Source organism: Macrobrachium rosenbergii, chromosome 7 (assembly GCF_040412425.1).
Source record: "Macrobrachium rosenbergii isolate ZJJX-2024 chromosome 7, ASM4041242v1, whole genome shotgun sequence".
NCBI lineage: Eukaryota > Metazoa > Arthropoda > Malacostraca > Decapoda > Palaemonidae > Macrobrachium > Macrobrachium rosenbergii.
In genome coordinates, this window is record NC_089747.1 from 57,415,162 (window position 1) to 57,421,161 (window position 6,000).

A 6,000-nucleotide genomic window follows, 5' to 3' on the forward strand; every position below is an offset into this window, starting at 1 on the left:
AGGGGCAACCTGACACCTGCCGAAGGATTACCTCGAACTGCGTAAATCGTCCTACTCGGAGAGAAAAGAGAAGAGTGCTGTCTATTAGAGGAAACTACCGATGCTAAGCGAACATCCGCCTCCTCCAAAGCCTGGCTAACCCGATCGAACCAAACCAGCCACCACGAAAAAGAGGCAGGAGCTGGTTTAGTGTCATAAAAATCTCAAAATCGGGAGGTCCGGAGCTCTTGCTTGAGGGTACGAAGAAGTAACATACTCAAGCCTGTGTCCGTAATCGTACTGGTGGCAAGAGGACATTCTAAGTCTGCCAGAATCTCCTGCACCTACGGATAAGAATCCTGTTCTGCAATGTCCAAATGGTCTAAGACTGACAAAGGAGGAGGCACTGGACGAAGCCCCGGACAACGATGAAGAGTCCGCAATCGGACCAACCTAACCAGAATGCTCCACACCCGCACCTAATTGGGTACCCAGAGCTGAATCCGAATTGTTGGACCCGCCGGGAAGAGAAGGATGAACCAATAAAAACCCAGAGCCAATTCCCCATTATTACCAAGGGGAAGACGAGTGAGAATAGCCAAACCAACATTGTTGAATCTTGGGGGAGGATGCGCAAACGAAACCGCTGCAGAGGGATGGAAGAAGATGAAGGAGAGAGAATGAAAGAGGTAGAAGCTAGCCTGAGTTACTGCCGCGGAAAATGCAGGCGATGAAAGCCACGGATTGCTCGAAGAAGGTACCACACGCTCTGCCAAAACCTCGGAGCGCAAACCCAAACTGGAATAGACGGGAAAACCCTGTGAAATACCTGATACTATCGGGACAGCCGCATGAAGCGGAAGCAAGGGGTTGCCCATACCCGAAGGGATGGAACAAGAGACCCCTGCGGCCAAAATCTGCCGAAACCGGGTTTTCGCCTGTCCGGAAGCTCCTCCTACTGGAGAAGACTGTACTAAGGAAGGAAAAGGCGGGAGGCATAGGAATAGCAGACACATAAAAAAGTTACCTGAGAGGAGGAAAACCAAAATCAAAGGAAGAGGGAAAACGGAAGATGCGGAAGCCGCAGCAAAGACCAGAGCCGAAGAAGAAAGGTCCAAAGAGGAGACTGAAAAGGGAGAAACAGAGAATGTGGGAGCAGGAGATGAAGCGACAGATAACGAAGAAGAAAACTATAGAGCAAAAAGGAACGAAGGTACACCGAATCTGGCCCCCTTCAATAATCCTGAAAACATATCTAACATGAATTCTGGACACTACTGTGTCACATACTCTCTAATGTTAGAGAAAACATTCGAGAAAAAAAATATAACCTCTCACCATAGGTCTATACCCGTCGAAAAAACCCTGTCATCCGTCTTATAACCCGCCACAGCCAATTGCAGGTCCCGCAAATTACTTTAGAAGCCCAAAGGACACACCATAATTCACCTTACTAGATGGAGGAGAAAATACAGGGAAGGGGGAAACTAGAGTAGGAGATTTAGAAAACAGTAGGAAGTGCGTTAGAAGCGAAAGCAGAAGGATTCTGCCCCACCGTAACTGAAACATTGACTTGAGACTGAGCCAGATCGAAAGAAGAGATGGAGAAACTCTTGTCAGAGCACAAAAACCACTCGAACCCGAAACCGGAACCCGTTCAGGAGAACGACACTGCACCGTTAAAACCTTCTGCTCACTACCAAACCCAAACCTATCCTCTTTTATCACACCTAGATCTTGATCCTAACATTATCAACATTAAATTTATCAATATTACAAGGGGGGGGGGAATCCTTCACTGCCTGCTCCACCGAGGGGCCAGTAGACCCTACCCACTCGGAGGCTTGCGGTTCATCCATTACCCTCAGCACCCGTTAGGGCTGGTTCTGGAACAGGCAGGGAGCTGAAAAGGAAGAAGAATTAGACATCCTAATACTACTATTATCCCTATCTGAGAAATGTTGAAGACTAGCTATTGAATTTTCCTTACTAATTGCAATCCTATCCTCTATCTGTTTGACTACCACTGAACTCGCTAAATCCATCAACTGATCTGTAGCAGAAGTCTGAGACACTTGAGGCAACGAGAATCTGACCAACGTCTGCCACCGTTACGAGCCAAAGACTTGCGATGACGAATGTAATCATCCCTCTCTTGTGCCTTCCAATGGGAACACTCATCACAATGAGTCTGACATCACAATTAACCTTCCTACATACCTGACGGAATGTCTATCGTGTCTCAAAGTACTCATCCGTCTTTGCAGGAAGAAGAAGCGATGAGCGCCAGAGTCCACCGTCGTAGGCAGTCGAGGCCAACGTCGAAGCCGATGGCACGGTAGTAGAAGGTGAAAAGTCCGTGACGCATAATCGAGACCGGGAACCAGTGAGTCCAAATCCAAAAGACATTCCACGTCGAAGATATCCAGAAAATCCAGGAGAAAAACCGTTAAATCCAATCCAGGTCTTCACCACAAGTCCAAAATACAAAGAGAAGTCGGGAAATAGGATTAAAACCTCGCACTGCAGAAGGAAACAACCTTCCAGCAGCGCGAACAAAAAGCAATTGACGAAAATGGGGCGTGTCGGCGCACACCTGTGTCAGTGTTGCCAACCGTTTGTTTGGTAGCTCAAGTGACAAGATTTTACCTGCAGCGTTGGTAACGCTGGTTGTTAAAATTAGTGGGATGGGTAGTTGAGAGTTGTTCGGGCTAGTGGGATTAAGGGCTAATTCAGGTGTTCAGGGGGTGTATTGCAATAAAAAAAGTAATAAATGTGTATTGGTTCTATTTGCCAATCCCTGATATTTAATTTTTTATCACCTTTTAACTTGTTTCTTTTTAGCAGGCAGGTTTCCCTTTGGAACCCTCTGGTGTTTGTTTCTTTTTAGCAGCCTATAAGGGTTTACAGCAGAAGATTTAAAGGAAGAAAAAGCCTATAATATTGCCTGCACTTAGGTATTTTCTAGATATTTATAGATATCTTACAACTGACAATAATTCCATAGCATTCCTAACCTAAACTAACCTTTGCTTTACACTTAACATTCAATTTATGAGAATTGTTTTAAAAGTCTACAATTTCTAAAATGGTAGCATAGCAAAATAACCATCACAATACAATAACGTAACTGATAAGTTGAGAAGTCCGCACATTGAGGTGTTACCTACACAAAAAGTACAATGAACCTGATACCCAGCACAAACAGTGCAATGGTATTTCGATGCAAACTGGTATGGGGTGGGAATAGGCTGTTCACAAAACAACCATTTAATTAAACTATAGTTAAATATTGTTTTAAACCTCTTCACAGGCAGTAAACTAAAGATTTTCTTAATAAAAACCCTTTGTAGTTGACAGTTCCCACAATTTTGTGTCTTCCTTAGGCTATTAGTAACTATTTTATTAATAATGAAACCCAGTCCAAACAAATATAAATCTAAAGTAATTCCTTTTAAGCCAAATGGCAGCCATTCTCAATCTTAGTGTAACTGCCTTGGCAACATTTCCCTAGTCTGTGACAGGTTAAATAGGACCAAGCACCTAAAAAGTTGTCAGTCGATATGTAGTATTATATTATTTTAAACCATTATTGCATTTAGGACTCAGATATATATATATTTTTGGTAATTCTAAGTATTAGCTCCGCACCTGTTGTTACCTTTTCAACTGGTTTTTTCTTCACTTTTAGGGGTTCTGATACTGGCGGTGCATCTGTTTGTTGTCAGCCAAATGGAATGTCCCTTCGCTGTGTTTAGTACTAGCCCGGGGGGGGAGGGGTACCCATACATTAACAAGTTATTGCACTTGCCGGACGGGATATGAACCATTCGAAACAGACATGCCCATGCTTTGTCTTGTGACGATCGCGTATGGAAACCCCTTGTTGGATGGACTTCTGGGGTTAATTACAGGTTAATTACACTCGAGTGCCAAGAATTAAAGGTAAATTCATAATTAACAACCAAAAAACTGTAGAAAAAGTTAAGTTAGAAGGCAGTCGCTGCAGCAGAGCTACTATATAGTTCTACCATATTTTTTAATGCCTGCTTTGAACATTTCTGACATTCGATTTGTTAGCCTGTGGGTACTTTTAGCGCTAGGGGATCCCAACTTAACAATATTAGGGACCACAGTGGAAAAGGGGGGGTTTTTGGGAGGGGAAACATAACACAAAACGAGTGAAATAGGACTGACAGTTCTCACCCAGATTAAGGTAAGGTCATGGAATGTTTTTAAGCTAGACTAATATCATGCACTTGGGTATGGGCCTGGTACTCAAGTTAAGTTAGGTGTGGTTGGTTGGCTATCTCCCCTTGAAATGAACGTCGGAAACGTTCAAAACACATTAAAAAAAAATTATATTTTGAAGTCCAAAACGGGACAATCATTTAAAGTAAAATTTTACCTTGAATGCATCGTAAAAATTGTGAGCAAAAATTGGGTCCCCTGATCAAATACCTCAAAACAAATAATTCAGTTCAGTCATACAATTTAAGTTACAACATTATTAAGGCAATAGGAAATGTTCTCACTCTTCAATTGGAATAGGTAGGCAAAATATAAAGCCTGGGCTATGTTTAGAATAGCACAAACAAATTTTATGTGGCAAAATAACTTTAATCTTTGTATCGGCTACAGGCCTATGTCTAGGATATCAACTATGGGCCTAAGTTGCCCTGTAGCCTATGTGCAAAGATTAACCAAGAGACTCCTCTATTATCGTTTAACCATAATCTGGAAAATATCACCATCTTTGAAAAAACAGGTTCATCCTAGACTAGCCTAGCCTTCCATAAATTAACATGAACACTACGATTGTCTGCCTAAGCCTTGCTCTTGGTGGTAGGCCTTAAGTTCTAGGCTAATACCTACCATCTAGCATGGGCGTTTCGTTTCAGGTGACTAAACACAAGTATCAGGATAAAGTCTCGCCATTAACTTAGCTTTCTGTGACATAAAAAACGAGGACTGAAGTGAAGACGTTGTGGGGCAGGATCAGGAAGTCATGACAGTTGTAGACAGAGCAGCCTGAATTAACAGTTGCCAATTATTTAACTTCTTTCTTATTTTACTCAACACTCACGCGTATGTGTGAATGTGTTACAGCGCACACTTGATGATGAGAATAAAGGAGAATGTTTTAATCCAGAGTATTTTAGCGTTCCTAGACCAAACGAATATTTATAAAATATACAACAGAGCCCCTAATCCAACGGCTTTCAACGCGCATGGGCAACGCCTATAACGTTAAGTAAACTATAAAAATTTTAGGTAATGATTCTTCACAAGAACGACAATAGTAGTAGTAATATATATATATATATATATATATATATATATATATATATATAAATTAAATGGATAAAGAATATATTAGCAAACAACACCACATAATATATACGTCGTTCGATAAATCTGTTAAGGACAATTCATGCAATTAACACGAAGCACTACAGCCAGTTTTCGTCTCACAGATGGAATATGAATTTCATTTCGATAGTTTCCACCTTCGATCAACGTCTGGGATGTTTACCATTTCAAAGTGCTGGTTCTTCGAGCTAAACACCAATAATTCATGATATGAAAAGGAAAGCTATAGCTTTACGTTCACAGGGACGCTGGAAAATTTCTGAAAACATCACAGAGGCTAGTTTCCAGGTGCCGCAAAATGCAACAAGTGTGTGTGCGTTTGGATGTGGTGTATAAGGAAACGCAATCACAGATGGACATCTCTTTCCCAGATATGCCCAAAATCATTCGATCTTTGGAGGTGGAGACGAATTTTACTTGCATTTCCAGCGAACGTTTTTTCCCAGTAGCCTATGTCTAGCCATTCGGCATCATAAAAATGTCGCATAATGACGTGGGCTGCACAATGCATGCGAAGACACTTCACGGAAAATATCAGAATATCACGATATGGAAAATTCTCAGAAATGTATTCTTCAGCTCTCAAACGATGGTGAGGATTTGCGTGCATCTTTCTCATACAGGTATCTGCTTGTGCAAGGAAACTTA

General features: G+C 41.8%; 1 protein-coding gene across 1 annotated transcript in view; it reads right to left on the reverse strand.

Moving 5' to 3' along the window:
* Positions 1 to 5,222, reverse strand: part of LOC136840366 (uncharacterized) — a 46,048-nt gene extending 40,826 nt beyond the window's left edge. Inside the window, exon 1 of the mRNA XM_067107050.1 lies at positions 4,855 to 5,222. The gene's annotated coding sequence lies outside the window, so the exon portion shown is untranslated. The remainder of the gene's footprint in view (positions 1 to 4,854) is intronic.
* Positions 5,223 to 6,000: the final 778 nt, after the last annotated feature.